Here is a 24823-nt window from a genome sequence, read left to right on the forward strand (position 1 = left end):
CTTCAAGAGGGAATAGTGGCAGCTTGTCTTAAAGAAAGGATTCCAGAACTTAGAAGCCAGATATATGGGGCACAGAGAGGAGAGGAGGGTAGGAGTGCAGGAAATAAGATGAGCACAATCTGTGAACTCTTGCAGTGAAATCCTTTCAAGTTACAATACTTGTTGCAGTAGACCTTTGACTAACAATGATTTGGAAATAAGCAAAAGAAGTTATATTTTCGTCATTATGCTTTTATCACTATTCTCTTGGGAAGGAGGCAACGGTTCAAGAGAACACAGCACTTTTATCAGCTGGCCAAATTACAGAGTCTCATTGATGACACACACGGATTTGTTAAGGCCCTGGACAATCATCAAATAGGCAAGGTTTTCATGATGATGCATACAGGTGATGTCACTGGATTAGGATATTGCAAGTTATAGATAATGCCCTGGCAAAAGCTTCCTCCTACTTGTATAAGTTTTACACCATCCATCTCAATAATTTGCATTGTGAGTTAATCATTTTGAGTGCTGAAAATGTGTTGCTGGAAAAGCGCAGCAGGTCAGGCAGCATCCAGGGAACAGGGGAATCGACGTTTCGGGCATAAGCCCTTCTTCAGGAATGAGGAAAGTTTGTCCAGCAGGCTAAGATAAAAGGTAGGGAGGAGGGACTTGGGACACCAGGACAGAACCCCACTGGTCCTCACCTACCACCCCACCAATCTCCATGTACAGCGCATCATCCGCCGTCATTTCCGCCACCTCCAAACGGACCCCACCACCAAGAATATATTTCCCTCCCCTCCCCTATCAGCTTTCCGTAAAGACCACTCCCTCTGTGACTCCCTCGTCAGATCCACACCCCCCACCAACCCAACCTCCACTCCCGGCACCTTCCCCGGCAACCGCAGGAGGTGCAAGACTTGTGCCCACACCTCCCTCCAAGGCCCCAAAGGAAACTTCCATATCCGCCACAGATTCACCTGCACCTCCACACACATCATCTATTGCATCCTCTGCACCCGATGTGGCCTCCTCTATATTGGGGAGACACCCCGGCTACTTGCGGAGCGTTTCAGAGAACGCCTCTGGGACACCCGGACCAACCAACCCAACCACCCTGTGGCTCAACACTTTAACTCCCCCTCCCACTCCACCAAGGATATGCAGGTCTTTGGACTCCTCCATCGCCAGACCACAACAAAACGACGGTTGGAGGAAGAACGCCTCATCTTCCGCCTAGGAACCCTCCAACCACAAGGGATGAACTCGGATTTCACCAGTTTCCTCATTCCCCCTCCCCCCACCTTGTCTCAGTCAAATCCATCGAATTCAGCACCGCCTTCCTAACCTGCAATCTTCTTCCTGACCTCTCTGCCCCCACCCCAGTCTGACCTATCACCCTCACCTTGACCTCTTTCCACCTATCACATTTCCGACGCCCCTCCCCCAAGTCCCTCCTCCCTACCTTTTATCTTAGCCTGCTGGACAAACTTTCCTCATTCCTGAAGAAGGGCTTATGCCCGAAACGTGGATTCTCCTGTTCCTTGGATGCTGCCTGACCTGCTGCGCTTTTCCAGCAACACATTTTCAGCTCTGATCTCCAGCATCTGCAGACCTCACTTTCTCCTCAATCATTTTGAGTGAGCTAATAGAGATTGGCAGGTCTGCCACCAGAGTGGTTTTATGTGGATGGCTTAATTCTTCTAAATCAGTCAAAACCAGTTCATTCAGCTTTAGAACTCAACATATTAGTTGTGTTTCTGTAGATCTCAGTAACCAATCAACTTTCTAATCGACAAGAAAAAAAATGACTTGTGAGCTTTCAATAGTTTGGGGAATCAGAGGAATTTGTCAACAGAACATGCAAACATTTTGGGAGGTGAATAAATCTACCCTTGGCAATTGTTGAGCTTTATGGACATGGTTACATGATGTGATGTTTAAGGATTAGGCCAAAATTTCCCTAGCTGAGTTGCCCATGTGGCTTCATACCATGAGTTCAGTGTCTGACAAAGAATCAGGGCTTTCAGCCAAATTAGTTCATACCAGTGTATACCCTCTATGTGAGCAATTAAACCTAATCACATGTACCTACTCTGTTCCCACTTGATTCCCTTTCTTTCATCCATATGTACAATCCAAAATACAATGTTGATAGTTTCTGTCATTACTAAAACTGGATGTAAATTCCATAGATTTACAAATCTCTGGATGAACTCTGTCCTCAATTCTAAATCACTTTAACTATCTAAATATTGTATCTACACTCCTTTCATTTGAGACACCAACAACTTTAAAAAATCTGTTCCTATTGACCCTGCTCCATCCTTATATTGATGATCATTTAAATACAATTATATCATTCTGAAAGCTGCATTGTCCTCCTTAGAAGTCGATTTGTGTGAGCAGCCTTCAGTCAACCTTTGAATCCCCAGGCTTTCTTTCTTAGACCAACAAGCATCTTTCATTCATTCCTGTGAGAGATTGCATTTTTGCAATTAGCTGTCCCCTTGCCACACTTGTTCTCCGTTCACTTTTGGAGGGGAGCATTTCCCTCAGTCCCTGAACCTCACAGGAGATCCAGATTTCAGCGACATTAACTGCCCTCACACTTGCTCTGTGGTGAGAATGGGGTGGGCAAAGTAGGTTGGGAGGTACCATGACTACTTAATACATTTAGTTTGGACCTCCATATCAGTTTCAGCTTTTTAACTTCTAGAACATAGGTACAGAGTTGCCAAAGTGGTAGAGGCAGATGCAATTATAACATTTAAAAGACATTTGAACAAGTACATTGATAGGAAAGGTTTAGGCAGATATGGACCAAACGCTGACAAATGGGACTAGTTCAGTTTAGGAAACCTGATGGCATGATTAGTTGGATATTTTCATGCTGTCTAATACTATGACCCAGCACTATTGAGAAGATTGTCAAAACAAAAATAGGGGGTATCAGCCAGCTCTTCACCATCCAAGGGGGTGGACCTTGTCATTATTGGACTAGTATTTTTATTCCAGATTTTTATTGAATTCAACCTTCACCATCTGCCACAGTGGGATTCAAATCCATGTCCCCAGCACATGCAGCCTGAGGTTTTGGATTACAAGTCACAAATTCTGGCTCTTAGCTTCTGAAATTTGCCCCCAATATAAGACTTCAAGCAAAATGATCAATGGCTTTTAAAAGCTGCTATCATGACTCCAGCTGCACCCCTCAAATTTCACTGAACTATTGCTCTCTCAAGTTTTATTACCAAATGAACTTCACTACTTTTCTCCCACAGACTCTTCACCCAATGATTTCAATCTTCATCTCATCTTGCTCTTCATCTTCTGAATTCACTGACCTGTTATCCAGCCTAAGTCCCTCCATCCTGTGTTCACCTTTCAGATCAATGCTTGGCTTCCTTCAAATTCCCATGGCCACCCCCCCGACCTTGCCATCTCACAAGGCCTTACTAATTCTGTTAAATAAATTACAGAAAGAGCTAACTCTGATTACTTCATTATCACTGTCCTCTATCCACATCCATCTCAACGTGAAAGGATATGCTGGAGAGTTGGTTTCGGCAACCTGCACTAAACTACAAAAAAACCCCATCAGATCCTACTTCCTTCTGCTAAGCTGCTCATTACTTCAGCATCAACCTGGTATGTAAAGATAACTCTTGGCTTCTTTGCTCTATTTCAAACATTCTTCTTAAATCCCTTTTCCCTGTCCCTTCCATCACTAAGATTGAGATAATTTGATTTCTGTTGGGACACTTCAACAGACCCTCACCTTTTCATTTCTGTGATTTTCAGAAGCCCACTGGGTCAAGCTTCCTGTGAAGTTCTCTTCTGTATTAGTCCTGAACTCATACTTCCATAAATTCTCTCTTTTTCATTCCTGCTGGCTCACAGTACCTCCCAATACCTTCACTGTCTTCCAGCTGGGATGACAAATCTCACTTGGTTCCATTCTAATCATAGACAAAGTAAGATTGGTTTTTCATCCCATTCCATTCCTACACTTTTTAGCCTCTGTATTCTCCTCAGATCTATGCTTGGTCTGCTCCTAATTCTCATCTTCATGTTGTTCCTTGGAGACATCATCCGAAAATACGGCATGAGATTTTACACGTGGTTTTCACTTATGCTGTAGTGTACTAATAATGTCACTGGCCTACTAATCCAAAACCTCAGGCTGCATGTGCTGGGGACATGGATTTGAATCCCACTGTGGCAGATGGTGAAGGTTGAATTCAATAAAAATCTGGAATAAAAATACTAGTCCAATAATAAGCATGTAATTTTTTTTAAAATCACCAGGTTCACTAACCTCCTTTAGGGCAGGAAATCTGACATCCTTATATGTTTGGCCTACATGTGAGTTCAAACCCACATCAATATGGTAGACTTTTAAGGGCTCACTTGACAATTCTGCCCAGCCAATAATGCCCACATCATTTGAGTGAATTTTAAAAACTGTATGCTGATGATACAGACCTCGATCTCATCATTACCTTTTTTGACTCTTCTGTTCATGCTAAATTATCAGACAGATTTGCCAACAGCTGGTACTGGATCACCAGAGATTTTCAGCATTTCAAAAATAGAAAGTTCGAAACCATTGTCCATTCTCCAGTCCAAATTCTGTTCCCGAGTGGCCGACTCCATTCCACTCCCTGTCAACATTTTGAGACTAAACCATTTTGTTTGTAATCTTGGTACTTTACTTGATCCCAAGATGACATGCCCACCACATACTCCATAAGACCCCCTATTTCAAATTCTGTAATATTAACTGACTTCACCCCTGCCTCAGCTCATTTCCTCTTGAATCGCTCATCCATTTTTCTATTAGCTCTCAACCTAATTATTCCAATGCATTACTGACTGATTGCCCACATTCTGTTCTTCATAAACTTGGGGTCATCCAAAGATCTGCTGTGTGCTTTAACTCGTACCAAGTCCTGTTCCCATATCGCTCCCTGTGCTCATTAGCCAAGATTATACTGTGAAGGATAGTCTTAATTTGAAAATTCTCAACCTTTAAATTTCAAATCCCTCTATAACCTCACTTATTCCTATCTTTGCAATTTTCTCCAGACCTTCTGAGATATCCAAGCTCATCTAATTCTGGCCACTTAAGCATCCTGGTTGTTATGGTTAACCTCTAGAGGCTGTGCTAGGTTCTAAACTTTAGAATTCCCTTAACTATACCTTCCCCTTTTCTATGTCACCTTCTTTCTTTCAGGCAAAATCTACCTTTGATTACAGCTGTAAAGTGTCTTGGACATTTTACTTGGTTAAAGAGATAAATATAGATGTTGTTGTAGTTCTGGGAAATAAACAGGAAGCATATTTCAAGCATTTAAATTAGATTACTTGTTGCGTGTGCTTATGTGCAGGCAAGCAATGCAATTGTAACTGACTTCCCCTCACAATTACAGAATAACTTTATGTCCATTGGTAACACAAATGCTGCTTGAAGTAAGTCTCTGTGCTGACCTACTACAAAATGATTGGCTTTTAACTGCTTGTTTATCCTGTATAATATATAGCCATTCTATATATTTGAATATAGTAGTGATTCACTGTGGAATATTTTAGGCATCAGAGTATTGGAAAGACTCATGCACCATTTCCAAGTTGATGTTATTATTCCCATAGCAAGTATAAAATTGAGTGATTAAAGTGTATAGAATTGCGGTTGGGCTTTCTACTGCTTGATTACATATTAGGTACATTTTTAATGAGTCATCCTCATGTGCCAGTTAAATTATCTGACATTATCTGCGACTAATAAGGATGTGCTGACAGTTTTGGCATTGCAACCCTCCCCATTGCCTACTGGGTCTAGCATGTTGTACATAGCCATACAAGGCAGAAATTGCCAGGTTCTTTCTGTTGGCAAGTGAGGCTGCACCACATCATGTGTGAGCACTGTGGGCAGCAAAGTTCCTTAACAGCTGTTTGTATTCTGGCTGCAGTAGACATGCAGCTGAACTCATTTTTTTAATGATCAGCCTTTCGTTTTATCCTTTGTGTTGAAAGAACAGTAAGTAGGCAAATAAATCAAGCACAAAGAGTCATAGTCGGCTGTCTGGGATGAATGATAAAGGTTATGTGAGGGGTTCAGATAGCAGCATGCATCAATGGAACCATATCCAAGTATGAGTCAACATCTCAGGAGACAACAGAATAATGGGGAAACAATTACATTTTAAAGCCTATGATAACAATGAATTCTGCAATGAAGCAATCAGCATTTGAAAAGTAAAAAAGTGAAAGAGTGGAGACCCTTTATCAGAACAGAAACAGGAAGGCAAGAATGCACTTGATAAGACTGAATAGTAGGAGAGCGAAATAACAATAGGTGAAGAATGTGGAGCAGATAAACTGACAACTGTTATGAAGAGGATTAAGTTTCATTTTACCTGATTATTTTAAACCTGAAAGATTACCTCAATCTTTGTATGGAAATAGATTAGATAAAAAGTGAATGAAACAGTTTGAAAATAGAAGCAAGGTGGCTGTGCAGAAGAGAGGGTATTAGGATAATAGGCTGACATAGCTAAGGTCTGAAGAAGTTCAAACCACCTTTATGACTGGCTGTTTTCCTGTGATCCTTGTGTTTTGACCATTCCTATAAAATTTATCATTTAAATCTTACAAAGGGTATCCATCTAGAAAATTGACTGATCTTCTTGTTTCAGATGTGTGTGCATTCACAGGAGATTTCATTTATTACAAATTTCCAACATTCTCCAAATTTATTTCATTATCACTGTTTTAAACCTATTATTGTTTTGTCAGAGGAAGTAAGTTCATGATAGCTCAGAGTAAAAACTATTATTTTACCCGATTGTAACTCATATAAAATATTAAATTCCATTGAAGAGCTCATATTGTTACAGCAAAATTTGGAATGGTGGTTTGAAATAAAGTTGCCTTTGAAACTTCTCAGTGCTTAAGGTGCTGTCAGTGTCAAATCATTTATTCCACTATTTACTATATTCGCCTAGGGTGCCCAGAAAGATAAACCTGTTAGAGATTAGAACATTTATAAATGAAAATAGTTATGGAAGGCAAACATGGTGCTGATTGTATCATTACATATGTAAAATTGTAAAGTACAGAAGAACTACTGCTGTATGAGTAGTTCTTCTGTTCTAAAAAAACAAGACTGGTGTGAGCCCATGGGTGAATCTTATTGTTATTTTTCCCTCTTCGATCAGCAGGAAATTTTCTATCGCCTTTCTATTTTGTATGTTTTCTACTTCAATTGACAACTCTCAGAGCCTCACTAGCTCTGTTGCTCTGCCTCCTCTCCTTTTCCTCTCTTTCTCAGGAAGATCAAGTCCTCCCGTGCCACATAAATGATGTCCTCTCTCCTTGGGAAACAAGGCAACCATTGTACTGTGCATGGAAAGTCAACTCAGACCCAAATTCTATGACCTAGATTTTCTAGATTTTTCAAGAAGATTAGTCCCTGCTTGAAACAGGGACAGAGTGAGCAAGGAACAAAGACAGTGAGAAGGACTGGACCTCTATTAACTTTGGATACAAAGGAAAAGTTAAATATTCAAGGTATCCAGAGTAATTACAGACTTTTTTCCGATAGTGCCAGCTGTAGTTTGCTTGGTACCACTCACAGAATCACACAACGGTTACGGCACAGAATGAGGCCATTTGACCCACTGTGCCTGCAGCAGTTAGAATAAGAGAATCCCTACTGTACAGAAGCAGGGCATTCGGCACATTGAATCCGCACCAACCCTGTGAAGAGCATTCCACCCAGAACCACCCCCTATCCTATCCTTGTAACGCTGCATTTCCCATGGCTAATCTACCTGCCATGCACACTATGGGCAATTTAGCATGGCCAATCCACCTAAGCTGCACATGTTTGGACTGTGGGAAGACACCAGAGCACACCCACACAGCCACAGGGAGAATGTGCAAACTCTACACAGGCCTGAGGGTGGAATTGAACCCCAGCTTCCTGGTGCTGGGAGGCAGCAGTGCTAACCACTGACCCACCATACCTCTCCTATTTTGTTACCTAGTGTCATTGTCCTGCCTTTCCCCCATATCTCTGCACACAATTTCTATCCAAATAATCGTCCAATGCCCTATTGAATACTTCAACCACACTTCCAGGCCAGTGCATTTCATTCCCTAACCACTTGCTGTGTAAAAGTTTTTTTTTCATATCATTCTTATTCTTTTGCACATCACTTTACATCAATGGTCTCTTGTTCTTTTTTTAACAAGCAAGAATAGCTGCTCCCTATCTCCAGCCACTTATGATTTTGAGAACTTCTATCAAATCTCCCCCCAGCGTTATTTCTCCAGGGGGACCAATCCCAATTTCTTCAATCTATCCTCACAACTGAAGTTTCACTTTTTCCGTCTGAGTCAAAAAGATTTCAGGTTCTCTCTCTAATCGTGGATTTGAGCACAGAACTCTAGGCTGACCCTTCCATGTAGTACCAAGGGTGCTGTACGTGATACTGGACAGGCTGCCTATCAGATGGAAGCAATAAACCAAGGCTCTGTCTGATCCCTCAAGTGAATATAAAAGATCCCATGATACTGTTTCAAAGAAAAGCAGGAAAATTATCCCCAGTATCCAATAAATATTTATCCCCGAAACAACATCACAAAAACAGATATCTGGTTATTATCAAAAGCTGTTCATAGGAGTTTGTTGTGTTTCCTACATTATGGGGAAAATGGAGTAATCAGATCAGCCATGATCTTATTGAATGGTGGAGTATACTCGGTGGGCTGAATGATCTATGTCGGAATGTCTTAGTACAACTGTGATCGCACTTCTAAGGTATATAATTCATCGTGAAGCACTTTAGGGTTCAAAACATATTATACAAATGGAAGTCTTTGTTATGAAATTGCAGTTGCCTCCAGGTCTACATGTGTTTTATCAAGTTCTAATAAGCATTAGGATGCACAGAAGGCTGTTAGTATATGTGCTTTCTACAGTAACAAAAAGTACTTTGTGCACCTCATAACATAGGTTTCATTATGAATCATTCATAATGCAATGAATGATCGATTGACAGTCATTGTTGCGAAGGTTGTATTCAATAGTTCTATGGTGTATATACATACCTAGGAGTCTCCTCAGTATATCTTTCTGGCTCATTAACTCATTTACACAACTTTGCCTTGCTGACTGTGAGAAATCGCTAGTCTTGTTAAGGACATATATTGAAGGATATCATCCCCTATTTTTGTCTACATTTTTGTCTACTTCAAACAGATTTATGGTTTGTTGATATTTTAAAGTGATAGTTACAAAATCTTGCATTGAAAGCCTCAGTTTTCATAAGTTTAAGATTGTAACAACAGAGCAATTTCAATTATGTCAGCTAATCAACAAAGAAAATCTCTTTGAAGATGAATCGGAGGTAGCATTTTGAACTGAAAAAATGACCACTATTGATATTGAACAGACTCAAGACAGGCAATGAATGAAACCCTGAGGATATGAATGAACTAACAAGGTGGGGTTGTGTGTTCTTTGAGCACAAGGAAGTAGTTTTAATTCACAATGTGTTCAGTTTCACTAATACCACTGACTATGGTAAAAGTTTATACTTCAGAACAATAGTAATGCTGAGTCAAAATCTAGTTTAATAGCAAATGCAAACATTGAAGCATTTCCTTGACAAATGATTGCTGCCAATTTGTTTCTTAAAATCTTTTCTTAAAAGTTTTATGTAAGGGTTGTTTTTCAAAGCAACTAATTTTTGTGCAAGAGTTGAGAGCAAGCAAGCTATTTAACTGTGATGTGTATCACAATCTCATGTGATGTGTAAACACAAGAACTTTTGCATAGGAAGCACTAGATAGCAATCAAAAGCAGCCCTATGCTGATCTTTTTGATGCATTATAACCGGATCAAATGCACCACCTGCACAGTTTTGGACAACTAGCCAATGTAATCTAAAATCTACATTGAAGACAACCTTTTACTAACTCCAAAGATGTTGCCTTTGCTCATCAATCCAGTACTTCATTTCATACACTGAATACTCTTTGAATGAATAACAAAGACATTAGTCCCAGGAAGGGAAAAGGATGAGATTCTGAAGGGAGAACATAGAAAGTAAAGCAGGAATTTAAAAAAGAGGTCCTTAAAGGTAGTAATATTGGGATTGCTCCCGGTGCTATGAGCTAATGAGGGTAAGAATAGGAGGATAGAGCTGGTGTATGGGTGGCTGAGGAGTTGGTGAAGAGGAGAAGGGTTCACATTTATGGATCATTGGAATCTCACCTGGGGTAGAAGTGACCTGTACAAGAATGGCAGATTGCACCTGAATTGGAAGTGGCCTAATACACTGGCAGGGAAATTTTGTTAGATTAGATTAGATTACTTACAGTGTGGAAACAGGCCCTTCGGCCCAACAAGTCCACACCGACCCGCCAAAGCGCAACCCACCCATACCCCTACATTTACCCCTTTAACCTAACACTACGGGCAATTTAGCATGGCCAATTCACCTGACCCGCACATTTTTGGATTGTGGGAGGAAACCAGAGCACCCGGAGGAAACCCACGCAGACACGGGGAGAACGTGCAAACTCCACACAGTCAGTCGCCTGAGTCGGGAATTGAACCCGGGTCTCTGGCGCTGTGAGGCAGCAGTGCTAACCACTGTGCCACCGTGCTGCCCACTACCACCGTGCTGCCCACGCTTTGCTAGAGCTGCACGGGAGGACTTAAATTAGAAAGGTGGTGATGGGGGAGTGGACCGGGGAAATAGTAAGGAAAAAGATCAATCTGAGACTGGTACAGTTGCGGAAAGGAGCGAGTCAAACAGTCAGGAACAAAGCAGAGGACAAGATAGGACTGATAAACTAAACTGTATTTACTTCAATGCAAGGAGCCTAACAGGGGAGGCAGATGAACTCAGCGCATGGGAAGGAACATGGGACTGGGATATCATGGCAATTACGGAAACATGGCTCAGGGATGGGCAGGACTGGCAGCTTAATGTTCCAGAATACAAATACTACAGGAAGGATAGAAAGGGAGGCAAGAGAGGAGGGGGAGTGGCGTTTTTGATAAGGGATAGCATTACAGCTGTGCTGAGGGAGGATATTCCCAGAAATACATCCAGGGAAGTTATTTGGGTGGAACTGAGAAATAAGAAAGGGATGATCACCTAATTGGAATTGTAGTATAGACCTCCCAATAGTCAGAGGGAAATTGAGAAACAAATTTGTAAGGAGATTTAAGTTATTGGTAAGAAAAATAGGGTAGTTATGGTAGGGAATTTTAACTTTTCAAACATGGACTAGGATTGCCGTAGTGTTAAAGGTTTAGATGGAGAGGAATTTGTTAAGTGTGTACAAGAAAAATTTCTGATTCAGTATGTGGATGTACCTACTAGAGAAGGTGCAAAACCTGACCTACTCTTGGGAAATAAGGCAGGGCAGGTGACTGAGGTGTCAGTGGGTGAGCACTTTGGGGCCAGTGACCCTAATTCCATTAGTTTAAAAATAGTGATGGAAAAGGATAGACAAGATCTAAAAGTTGAAGTTCTAATTTGGAGGAAGGCTAATTTTGACGGTATTAGGCGAGAACTTTCAAAACCTGATTTGGGGGCAGATGTTCGCAGATAAAGGGATGGCTGGAAAATGGGAAGCCTTCAGAAATGAGATAACGAGAATCTAGAGACAGTATATTCCTGTTAGGGTGAAAGGAAAGGCTGTAACATGTAGGGAAAGCTGGATGACTAAAGAAATTGAGGTTTTGGATAAGAAGAAGAAAGAAACATATGTCAGATATAGACAGGATAGATCAAGTGAATCCTTAGAAGTGTATAAAATATACTTAAGAGGGAAATCAGAAGGGCAAAAAGGGGGCATGAGATAGCTTTGGCAAATAGAGTTGAGGAGAATCCAAAGGGATTTTATAAATACATAAAGGACAAAAGGGTAACTCGGGAGAGAAAAGGGCCCCTCAAAGATCATCAAAGTGGCCTATGTGTGGAGCTGCAGGAGATGGGGGAGATACTAAACGAGTATTAGTGTTTACTATGGAGAAGGACATGGAAGATATGGAATGTGGAGAAATAGATGATGACATCTTGAAAAATGTCCATATTACTGAGGAGGTAGTGCTGGATGTCTTGAAAAGAATAAGTGTAAATAAATCCCCAGGACCCGATCAGGTGTATCCTAGAACTCTGTGGGATGTTAGGGAAGAGATTATGGGCTCCTTGCTGAGATATTTGTATCATCGATAGTCACAGGTGAGGTGTGGAAGACTGGAGGTTGGCTAACGTGGTGCCACTGTTTATGAAAGATGGTAAGGACAAACCAGGGAACTATACACCGGTGAGCCTGATGTCAGTGTTGGGCAAGTTGTTGAAGCGAAACCTGGGGGACAGGATTTACATGTATTTAAAAAGGCAAGGACTGATTAGGGACAGTCAACTTGGCTTTGTGCTTGGGAAATCATGTTTCACGAACTTGATTGAGTTTTTGAAAGAAGTAACAAAGAGGATTGATGAGGGCAGAGCGGTGGACATGATCTATATAGACTTCAGTAAAGCATTCAACAAGGTTCCCCATGGGAGACTGGTTAGCAAGGTTAGATCTCATGGAAGTTGAAACTTTATTGCTGGAACAGCACAGCAGGTCAGGCAGCATCCAGGGAACAGGAGATTCGACGTTTCGGGCACAGGCCCTTCTTCAGGCCTGTGCCCGAAACGTCGAATCTCCTATTCCCTGGATGCTGCCTGACCTGCTGTGCTGTTCCAGCAATAAAGTTTCAACTTTGATCTCCAGCATCTGCAGACCTCACTTTCTCCTCGTAGATCTCATGGAATACAGGGAGAACTAGCCATTTGGGTATAGAGATGACTCAAAGGTAAAAGACAGAGGGTGGTGGTGGATGGTTGCTTTTCAGACTGGAGGCCTGTGACCAGTGGGGTGCCACAAGAATTAGTGCTGGGCCAATGCTTTTCATCATTTATACAAATGAGTTGGATATTAACATAGGAGGTATAATTAGTAAGTTTGCAGATAACATCAAAATTGGAGGTGTAGTGGACAGCAAAGAAGAGATGGAAATGTGTTGCTGGAAAAGCGCAGCAGGTCAGGCAGCATCCAGGGAACAGGAGAATCGACGTTTCGGGCATTAGCCCTTCTTCAGGAATGAGGAAAGTTGGTCCAGCAGGCTAAGATAAAAGATAGGGAGGAGGGACTTCGGGGAGGGGCGTCGGAAATGTGATAGGTGGAAAGAGGTCAAGGTGAGGGTGATAGGTCAGACTGGGGTGGGGGCGGAGAGGTCGGGAAGAAGATTGCAGGTTAGGAAGGCGGTGCTGAATTTGATGGATTTGACTGAGACAGGCTGGGGGGAGGGGAAATGAGGAAACTGGTGAAATCTGAGTTCATCCCTTGTGGTTGAAGGGTTCCTAGGCGGAAGATGAGGCATTCTTCCTCCAGCCGTCGTTTCGCTGTGGTCTGACGATGGAGGAGTCCAAAGACCTGCATATCCTTGGTGGAGTGGGAGGGGGAATTGAAATGTTGAGCTACAGGGTGGTTGGGTTGGTTGGTCCGGGTGTCCCAGAGGTGTTCTCTGAAACGCTCCGCAAGTAGGCGGCCTGTCTCCCCAATATAGAGGGGGCCACATCGGGTGCAAAGGATGCAATAGATGATATGTGTGGAGGTACAGGTGAATCTGTGGCGGATATGGAAGTTTCCTTTGGGGCCTTGGAGGGAGGTGAGGGGGGAGGTGTGGGCGCAAGTCTTGCACCTCCTGCGGTTGCAGGGGAAGGTGCCGGGAGTGGAGGTTGGGTTGGTGGGGGGTGTGGATCTGACGAGGGAGTCACAGAGGGAGTGGTCTTTACGGAATGCTGATAGGGGAGGGGAGGGAAATATATCCTTGGTGGTGGGGTCCGTTTGGAGGTGGCGGAAATGGCGGCGGATGATGCGCTGTACATGGAGGTTAGTGGGGTGGTAGGTGAGGACCAGTGGGGTTCTGTCCTGGTGGCGGTTGGAGGGGCGGGGTTCAAGGGCGGAGGATCGGGAAGTGGAAGAGATGCGGTGGAGGGCATCGTCGACCACGTCGGGGGGGAAATTGCGGTCCTTGAAGAAGGAGGCCATCTGGGATGGGCGTTTTTGGAACTGGTCCTCCTGGGAGCAGATGCGGCGGAGTCGAAGGAATTGGGAGAATGCGATGGCGTTTTTACAGGGGGCAGGATGGGAGGAGGTGTAGTCCAGGTAGCTGTGGGAGTCGGTTGGTTTGTAGTAGATGTCCGTGTTGATTCGGTCGCCTGAGATAGAAATAGAAAGGTCGAGGAAGGGGAGGGAGGAATCTGAGACTGTCCAGGTGAATTTGAGGTCGGGGTGGAAGGTGTTGGTGAAGTGGATGAACTGTTCAACCTCCTCGTGGGAGCTCGAGGCGGCGCCGATACAGTCATCAATGTAGCGGAGGAAAAGGTAGGGGGTGGGGCCAGTGTAGTTGCGGAAGATGGATTGTTCCACATACCCTACGAAGAGGCAGGCATAGCTGGGGCCCATGCGGGTGCCCATGGCTACTCCTTTCGTTTGGAGGAAGTGGGAGGATTGGAAAGAGAAGTTGTTCAGGGTGAGGACCAGTTCAGTCAGTCGAAGGAGGGTGTCTGTGGAAGGGTACTGGTCGGTACGGCGGGAAAGAAAGAAGCGGAGGGCTTTGAGTCCTTCGTGATGGGGGATGGAGGTGTACAGGGACTGGATGTCCATGGTGAAAATAAGGCGTTGGTGACCGGGCTAGCGAAAATCATGGAGCAGGTGGAGGGCATGGTTGGTGTCCCGAACGTAGGTGGGGAGTTCTTGGACTAAGGGGGACAGGACGGTGTCAAGGTATGCGGAGATGAGTTCGGTGGGGCAGGAGCAGGCGGAGACAATGGGTCGGCCGGGGCAGTCAGATTTGTGGATTTTGGGCAGGAGGTAGAAGCGGGAGGTGCGGGTTTGTGGGACTCTGAGGTTGGAGGCGGTGGATGGGAGATCCCCCGAGGTGATGAGGTTATGGACGATCTGGGAGATGATGGTTTGGTGGTGGGGGGTGGGGTCATGGTCAAGGGGGCAGTAGGAGAGCAAAGAAGGTTACCTCAGTGTATAACGTGATCTTGATCAGATAGGCCAATGGGCTGGAAAGTGGGAAATGGAGTTTAATTTAGATAAATGCAAGGGGCTGTATTTTGGAAAAGCAAATCTTAGCAGGACTTATACACTTCATGGTAAGGTCCTAGGGAGTGTTGCTGAACAAAGAGACCTTGGAGTGCAGGTTCATAGCTCTTTGAAAGTAGAGTCACAGGTAGATAGGATAGTGAAGAAGGCGTTTGGTATAATTTCCTTTATTGGGGAGAGTATTGAGTACAGGAGTTGGGAGGTCATGTTGCGGCTGTGCAAGACATTGGTTTAGGCCACTGTTGGAATATTGCATGCAATTATGGCCTCTTTCCTATCAGAAGGATGTTGTGAAACTTGAAAGGGTTCAGAAAAGATTTACAAGGATGTTGCCAGGGTTGGAGGATTTGAGCCATAGGGAGAGGCTGAATAGTTCTGGCCTATTTTCCCTGGAGCGTCAGAGGCTGAGGGGTGACCTTATAGAGGTTTATAAAATCATAAAGGTCATTGATAGGATAAATAGACAAAGTCTTTTCCCTGGGGTCGGGGAGTCCAGAACTAGAGGGCATAGGTTTAGGGTGAGAGGTCCATCTCATTTGTTTGTTGCTCTTCACTTTTTGATTTGCACAATAAATATCCTTTTTAATGTCTAAATTAAACTAAATCATCTGTCAGCTAGCTGCACAAAACCTGCCTTAATATCAGCATGAGGGTAAAAGCAGCAGTGAAATAGTGCACTCACATTGTATAGCACTGATGTTATATACTGTATATCCATCCAGGAGGTTATGACATCCAAGCCATCTACATTCCACTGTCTCACAAGAGCCATTAGCTTGCCACTAATCCTGGTCTTTTTGACCCTTCCTTCACCTACATTCTTTCAATCTGCTTTGAGACTGTTTCCAAATGTTTTACTGCCTATTTCCAAGAGTCCTGGGATGATCAAAAGACTAAATCGATCACATTGACTTACCGCCAAGATCCTCCTCATGAACCAATTATCGGAGATTCCCTTGAGCCACCATATAGAAAGCTTGTAATTCCTTTACTGTTTGATCACACAGCATTGCCCTTTGGTGTGAAGGGCACTGCTTGTCACTGGCCACTTGGGTGATTTCTTTCTTCCTGGTGGTGAAAATTGAATAAAGATTTATACAACTTGTGTCTTTTGCTTTGTCTCACTCTGCACACACACAACATGGGTGCTGCGGAAAAATAAGCACTACTGCAGTTAGGCAGTAGTATATGAGAAAAAAATGAAAAAAAAATCAGGAGTGTCAAAGGTTCTGAAGAAGCAAAAAGTAGGAGTGTTATGAGTTCTGTTCACTCTGAGAGCTGGCTCTGAGGGAGCTGGATCAGTGTGGAATGAAGGGCCCAGCCCTTTAAAGAGAAGAGGAGACTGATTTTTGTTGGTGTCTTTGCATTAAGGAGGAGTTTATTTTGAAGTTCTTTGTTTATTCTTTATTGTTTATTGAGCTTGTAAAAAAAGAAAGCTTGTAGTGCCATCTGTCTACCAGCTTGTTATCTACCAGACTGCTGTCTGCCAGCTTCCTGTCTACCATCCTGCTGACTACCAGCTTCCTGTCTACCAGACTGCTGTCTGCCAGCTTCCTGTCTACCATCCTGCTGTCTGCCAGCTTCCTGTCTACCAGTCTGCTGTCTGCCAGCTTCCTGTCTACCAGTCTGCTGTCTGCCAGCTTCCTGTCTACCAGTCTGCTGACTACCAGCTTCCTGTCTACCAGACTGCTGACTACCAGCTTCCTGTCTACCAGTCTGCTGTCTGCCAGCTTCCTGTCTACCATCCTGCTGTCTGCCAGCTTCCTGTCTACCAGTCTGCTGTCTGCCAGCTTCCTGTCTACCAGTCTGCTGTCTGTCTGCCAGCCTGCTGTTTGCCTGTCTGTCTGTTGTCTGTCTGCCTTGCTGCCTTTCTCCCTGCTGCCTACCAGCCTGCATACCAGCCAACTTCATTTAAATGACATGCTGTTGGTAGGTTTCAATTTCCCTTTTCCACCATGTCTAATCACAAAATTAATGTAAATCTAAAAGGAGCTTCTTCCCATTTCTTTTCGATGACTGAGGTACTTTAATGCTTAAAGTTTATAAATAGATACACAAAGCAACTCCATGGCCTGAATCAGAATGACTTCAACTCCACTCCAGAAAGAAGAGGACAGACATTTTAAAAGGAAACTAATCAGATTGGAGTGAGAATGGAGTTGAAAATTCCCTGCTCCATCTTAACTGTTTCCTGGCCTAGTTTTCACACGTACGAGAAGTTAAAATGGAGTGTCAGTGATCATCTCCAGCAGCACCTTGATCTACTCTTTTTTGATCTGTTGCTGTGATAAGACTTTGAATTTCATCAGGACATTTGTATATTGCTCAAAGTATAACTTAATCTTTCAGTCATTTCACATTATGGGTTAGTTTTCTGTCAAACAACCATTTCTCTAGCAGCAACTAAGTATGATATTTAGAGGCAAGTGGAGAGTATATGGATCAACTGAAGAATGTAACACAATACATCAATTACTGAGAAAAAGAGGAGGAAATTGATCTCTTACATGTTGTCAGCTCATGGTCATCAGCATCGGAAATTTGGAAATTATAGTCACAGTCTCATATCATAAAACTTGGTGAAGAAGAAAGTAGAATTAAAAACGGACCTCAGTGAAGAGAAATAGGTTTTCATTGGTAAACTAAATCTCAGCAAGATACACAGTGTGTTCTTCCACAGCATAACCATAAAATTCTTTGACAGGACAATCCAAGAGGAAGAGATAGCCTGAGGATTATCTGAAATGGTTGCCTGTGGATTGGGAGTACCTTGTAGAGAATGTTCAAAAAGACAAAGAAGTGAAGAAAGCTACAAAAAAATTATGCGAAAGAGTTAAAAACAGTAGGTCTGGTAATTTGTGCCTCAGATTACTGCAAGTCTAATAACAAAGGGACTGTATTAGTTCAAAGCACAAAGGGAAAATAGACAGGGATGGTGCAACGATTCTGGATTAGTGGTGCTGGAAGAGCACAGTAGTTCAGGCAGCATCCAAGGAGCTTCGAAATCGACGTTTCGGGCAAAAGCCCTTCAGGTTTGGGATAGGGTTTAGTCACATACAGATTATATTTAACAGGGGAGGCAATAAGGCTAATAAAGCTCAGTGGAAGTTTTCCATTTTGAGCAGACAGAATGGCAACAAATAAAATAAAATTAGAGTGGTACATAAACATGAATCATAATAATATGATTTCTGTTGACCAAGTCTTCTCTGACAGCACCTTCCAAACCCATGGCCTCTACCATCTAGAAAGACAAGGGCAACAAATATATGGCAACATCACCACTTGAAAGTTCCCCTTCAAACCACTCACCATCCTGGCTTGAAAATATATCCCTTCGATTCCACCCTCAGGAGACTACCTGTGTGGAGTTTGCACATTCCACCCGCGTTTTCGTGGGTTTCCACTACGTGTTCCGGTTTCCTCCCGCAATCCAAAAATGTGCAGCTTAGGTGAATTGGCCATGCTAAATTGCCCATAATGTCCAGGGATGTGTAGGTTAACTGCATTATTTAGGGGAAATGTAGAGTAATAGGACAGTGGAATGGGTCTGGGTGGGTTACTTTTCAGAGGGTCGGTGTGCACTTGTCGGGCCAAATGGCCTGTTTCCATACTGTAGGGATTCTATGATTCTATGTTCCTTCAGCGTCACTGGTCAAAATCCTGGAAATCTCTTCATAACAGCATTGTATGTGTTCTCAGACCACGGAGTCTGCAGCAGTTCAAGAAGGTAGCTCATCACCACCTTCCCCAGGGCATGTAAGGTTAGACAATATTTGCAGGCCTAATCAATGATGGTTAAATCCTATGATTGAATAAATTGAAACATTTCTAACAACATCTGTATTTTCCTCTAGAATTATAGAACTATTACAGCACAGAAGGAGGTCACTGAGCCTGTTGTATTTATGTAAGCTCTCTGTAAGGGTAATTTACCTAGTCCCACTTTGCATTTTCTCCATAACACAAGGACAAGTTAAACACTGTTTAATCACATTGAAATATCATTTAACTACGATAGAGAATAATGAAATGTTAAAGTTAATACTTTATGCTTGCTTAAAATCAATTGTTAAATGCATAAAATTTCAGCAATACTTAGTACAACCTCAAGGCCTGTATGAATGGTCAGGGCAGGAATAAGGCACATAATCATTGATTTACCTCATGCATTTTCTCTTCGAGCTATTTATAAATCATGCTGTAAATTCTTTCATATGAGCTGCTTCTGATGTCAGTCTGTTGATGCCAGAAATGCAGAGGACTCAACACCAGTTTTATTCCAATGTGGCAATACCATTGTGAAAATGTATTTATTAAATTATATTGTGATCATTTGACTGCAAGTTGTAGTGGCTATGTTTTTTTTCTCATTAGCCTTGAATTTACAATGTATTGTGTGGAGGAACTGTAACAAAGCTTACATTTAAAAGTAACCAAAAATAGCAAATTTGGAAAAAGCATCTCAAATAACATCTGTGAAAGGAGAAACAAGAATTGATGTTCTATCTTTTAATGGTCTTTCATCAGATTGAATTTTGATTTACTAAATCAAATATTTTGAGCTCATTGTCTCATTTCTGTCATTCAGTTTTTCCTTTAGTTGTGATATTGCAAAAAAACAAAGACAAGGCTGAGTGAAGGTTGATTCTGAATGCAGTGTCAAAAGTTAAGAAGAAAGTTGTCAGGCTGGAGAATACATTGAAAGCTATGGCGGTCAGCTAAATCTTGTGAGACACACACAGCACAAAAAAACTATTTCCATCCGATTTACATGCAAGTTACTGGGCCAAGATGACACATAGAGATATTTATACACACACAAGAAAAAAGGCTGACCCACCCAACTTTCTGCGTTGATGAGTAATGATGTGAATCACTGCATATTTTTTACAAGAGTTTGCCATAAATGTGCAAGTGAAAATAAGTATAACTATTGTGATAAACTGAGACAGAAAATTGTTTGATGTGAATATGATTGTCAGCAGACATGCTGCACTTAAAATTTGTTCTGACAAACCAAGGCTTTCCTTCAGTACATGCACTCCTCAATCAGTGGAATGCTCCCTTCATAACCTAATTCGTAAAAACAACAAAAAGTGTAAGCTTCCAATATTTGGTTCAATTCCTGCTATAAGCTGAGGTAGATGTTACAAGCAGGGTCAAGACTTCTTGATACCCTTTTCTACATAAACCTAGAGACAGCTGATCCTTCACCTTCAGTACTGTGATTTTAACAAAAGCAGTTAAACCTCTGCTGAACCACAATACAATTCAAGGTCATGAATTTTTTAATGAACCCGTTCTGGAGCATGTGGGGTTTGAAACCTAGCCTTCTGGCTTAAATTGAATTGAATTTATTGTCACGTGAACAGAGGCACAGTGAAAAGCTTTGTCTTGCGAGCAATACAGGCAGATCACAGAGTTAAGTAGCATGGGAAAGTAAATAATAGATAAACAGCAGCAAAAACAAAAACACATGTACAGGTGAATGTTAAGGGTTTGAGAGTCCATTCAGTATTCTAATAGTAGGGTAGAAACTGTTGTGAAACAGGCCGGTGCGTGTGTTCAAGCTTCTGTATCTTCTCCCCGATAGTAAAGGTTGTAGATAAACATTGCCAGGGTGAGATTGATCTTTAAGAATGCTGGCGGCCTTTCCTTGACAGCAGGCCTGGTAGATGGATTCTATAGATGGGAGGTTGGCCTTCGTGATTGTCCGGGCTGAGTTCATCACTCTCTGTAACCATCTCCGATCTTGAATGGTACAGTTGCCATACCAGGTAGTGATACATCCAGACAGAATGCTCTCGATGGCGCACCTATACAAGTTGGCAAATGTATTCACTGTCATGCCAAATTTCCTCAGCTGCCTGAGGAAGAAGAGACGTTGTTGGGCCTTTGTAACCAGTACATCCACATGAAGAATCCATGAAAGCTTGTTGTGGATGACCACTCCCAGGTGGTCACTTGTTCCACCTCTGTGCTGTTTATGTGTGGGGGGGGGGGCGTGAGTAACATCCCGCTGAAAGTCAATAATGAGTTCCTTGGTTTTGCTGGCATTGAGAGCTAGGTCCATTTTTCCAGGTCTTCCACCTCCTGTAGTCATCTGAGATTTGACCGACAATGGTGGTGTTTTCAGCAAACTTATAAATGGCATTAGTCTGGTATTTGGCGACACAGTCATGGGTATACAGTGAGTACAGTAAGGGGCTGAGTATGCACTCCTGTGAGGCTCCAGTGTTGAGTGCTGGTGAGGATGAAATATTGTCCCCAATCTTCACTGATTGTGGCCTGTGGGTCAGGAAACTGAGGATCAAGTTGCAAAAAGTGGGGCTTAGTCTGAGATTATTAAGTTTAATAATCAGTCTCGAGGGGATAATAGTGTTGAAGGCTGAAATGTAGTCAATGAGTAGGATTCTTACATAGCTGTTCTTGGTGTCAAGATGTTCTAGGGAGGAGTGAAGGGCAAGTGATATGGCATCTGATTTGGATCTATTTGTCCGATAGGCAAATCGGAGTGGGTCAAGAGTAGTGGGGAGGTTGGAGTTGATTAATGCCATGACCAGTCTTTCAAAGCACTTCATGACCACCAAAGTTACGGCCACTGGGTGGTAGTCATTGAGACATGCTGCATGAGCCTTCTTAGGCACAGGGATGATGTTGGCCCTCTTGAAACAGACAGGGACAGTGGCCTGCTGCAGGGAGAGGGTGAAGATGTCCGAAAAGACCTCTGCCATTGATCTACGCATGCTCTGAGTGCACGGCCTGGTACTCCGTCTGGTCCCATCGCTTTCATTGGATTCACACGGAGGAAAACTGATCTGACCTCTGATGCAGTGACTGTTGGGATAGGTTCATCAGGACTTGTCGGAATTGGTGTTACCTCTCCGCTGAAGTTCTGCTCAAAGTGAGCATAGAAGGCTATCTTGCACTGTCTCTTTCCATATAGGGACACTATCATTCTGCCGAAAGGGGACTATAAAAGTTGGTGTATAATTTCAAACTCTTTATTTAAGTGGCCTAGACTACTAAGTCGAATTAATATTTGCTAACCGTTTCTCTCTCCAACTTAAGGATGGGAAATTCATGCAGTAACAATGGTTTAAAATCCAATAACTGTGCAAGTGTGCAGCAACGTTTAGATCAGACTGTGGCCAGGAGGACAGCTCCTCCATGGCTCAGTGCAACCTTATTCACTGAAGATGTGAGAAAAGTTTCACTCTGTGTGCTTTATGCATCACTTAATTTCTTCCACCCATTTCTGATGGAAGTTTCATGTTCAGTAAGGAAAACATATTTAACATTTTTACACGTCCTTGATAATCATGATAAATACCATACTGTATTTGGAAATGTTATTAATTCAAACTAGCCATAAATTTAATGAGGTTGGTTTGTGATGTATGAAAACATAACATAGGGAAGTACATACAACTTACACCACAAAACTGTCTGTGATCATTTACTCTCTGTACAGATAAATCCTTTATCAGTCTTATTCCCAAATCCCTACAGAACTTTATCATTTATTCACTCATCAAATACAGTCTTGAGAACTAACAGACATTAATTTTGAAATGAACTCCACAACCTCACAACTCTGACAGATATTTCTCCTGCCCCTGTTTTGCATATGATCTTGTTTGGTTCCTTGATCAAGACCCCTCAATTACTGAAAAAGGTCTGATTCTATCTACCTTTTTACAACAATCCTGCCTTGCTATAATGTTATTTTTGCCAAATCTTTATTCATTGCTAACATTTTCTCATATCTGATAGTATTTTAGTGACTGTACTGTATCCTTTTTATAGCCTCAATATTCTTCCTAGATATTTTATAACCACCCCCTATTCAGAGATGTTATTACTTACCTCTGGAGCAGGTGGAACTTGAACATTGGGCAGCACACCATTCTTGATGCTTTCTACCATTTGGTGGGCTGTTTTCTTTCTGAACTGAGAGAAAAGGAAGGGGATTGAGAGATTTCAAAGTAGCTGACACAACTGTTAGTGCTGGTGAAAATGGGGGAGAAATGGTTAGTTATCTCAAGTGAGTAAATAGGCAGCACAGACGGCATGCAGCTTTAGTGGTGTCAGGGGTTGGGGTGGATGAGAATAATTCTTACTCAATGTCTTTTAACCTTCTTTATAATAATCTTCTGTGTAATTTTTTGCCCAGCAGCATTGGGGAGTAGACACACAATTAACTATAAATGGAGTATAAGTGAATGAGTACAAATGAAAGCCAAATAATTAAAAACTGTAAACGTAGAAATGAACAAAAAAATCAGAATAAAACCCCACTTATCAGGCAAAAATTTACAAATTAGTCAGAACTATATGCAAAACCTAACCACTGAAGAACTGAAAAAAACTATCAATGCACTTCAGAATAAGACCAAATTCCATCTGCCTTACTTCGCTGGCTAAACATTTAACTTCAGGAAGAGATCAGCGTATGCTCAAAATGTTATGCAACTGATATTTAATCTGTAATGTTCTTTCAGTCAACCGAATATATTCTTCTGTGTCAGGTACAAACAGCTGTGTTGGGAATATTGCATAACATTAAGCCTGATGACAGCTATGCGTGGTTCAAGGTTTATAAATACAGCTAACAAGATTACTGCTCAATGTAACAAAACAAAGATAGATTGCCACGAGCTTTATCTGTTTATGTAGGCATAGCCTTGAGTTGGTTAGTGGACTGTCTTCGGAAAAATAGTTGACAATTGAAATCTTTCTTACTTATATTGTGGTGGTTTAAGAGCCTAAACTGTGTAGCACTGTGACTTCTGCAGTCACAACATTAACTTTGCCTAGTCCAGCCAAGGTGACCCACAGTTGCACACCTCCAAATCCTGTAATGAGATAGTTATTTAGTGTACCGGGTTGTTTGATCCCAGATCATTATTAGACTTATATGTTTGGATCATTGTAATTGGTGACTGTTCATGAGTCTCGTCTTATGGCATGGCGGTCGTGTCAGTCCTTCTGGCTCAGAAAGCCTGGGTTCAGGTCCCACCTGTTCCACAAGTGTATCATAACAAGTTGAACAAGTTGATTCGAAAGGTCAATGAGTTTGTACTTCTTGGTTTCTGGAAACACTTGATTTTTGCACAGATGCACTGCACATATGTGCACATGCATGGCACTGTCCTGGTGGCCTGCTACCATACAGTGAACGATCCCACCCCTCACACAGAGTGGACAGGCCTTCTCCCTTACACAGAACAGATAGATTCTCCCCCTTCCAGCCAGTGGGCAGCCTCTCCCAGACAGTGGACTGCCCTTTCCCTCACAGGAATTGAAAATCCTCTCCCATGCACAAAATGGACAGCCCCCTCCCTCCCAGACAGTGGACAGTCATCTCTCCCATCCCAGGAGGTGGACATCCCCACTGCCCCCCACACATGCAATGGACAGCCCCATCCCCTCCCAAACAGTGGACAGTCCCCTCCCTACCAGAGGGGACAGTCCCGATCACCCCCCTAGATAGTGGACAGTCCTCTCTTCCCCTCCCAGACAGTGGATTCCCTCCGCTCCCCGAAACAGTGGACAATCCCCTCTCGCTCCTCAGAGGCTGGATAGCTGGAGGTCCCTCCCACATTAATGCCAGTCCCTATATTTTGCAGGAAGAGGC

General features: G+C 42.6%; 1 long non-coding RNA gene across 1 annotated transcript in view; it reads right to left on the reverse strand.

Annotated features, from left to right (window-relative positions):
* LOC122553977 (uncharacterized) overlaps positions 1 to 23515 on the reverse strand; it is a 36943-nt gene extending 13428 nt beyond the window's left edge. Inside the window, exons 1-3 of the long non-coding RNA XR_015757760.1 lie at positions 23307 to 23515; positions 23053 to 23136; positions 16097 to 16248 (exon numbers count right to left, since the gene is read on the reverse strand). This is a non-coding gene — a long non-coding RNA (uncharacterized LOC122553977). The remainder of the gene's footprint in view (positions 1 to 16096; positions 16249 to 23052; positions 23137 to 23306) is intronic.
* Positions 23516 to 24823: the final 1308 nt, after the last annotated feature.

This window comes from Chiloscyllium plagiosum, unplaced genomic scaffold (genome assembly GCF_037043375.1).
Source record: "Chiloscyllium plagiosum isolate Xiang-an unplaced genomic scaffold, Cpla_swu_hap1 HiC_scaffold_8, whole genome shotgun sequence".
In the NCBI taxonomy this organism is placed as follows: domain Eukaryota; kingdom Metazoa; phylum Chordata; class Chondrichthyes; order Orectolobiformes; family Hemiscylliidae; genus Chiloscyllium; species Chiloscyllium plagiosum.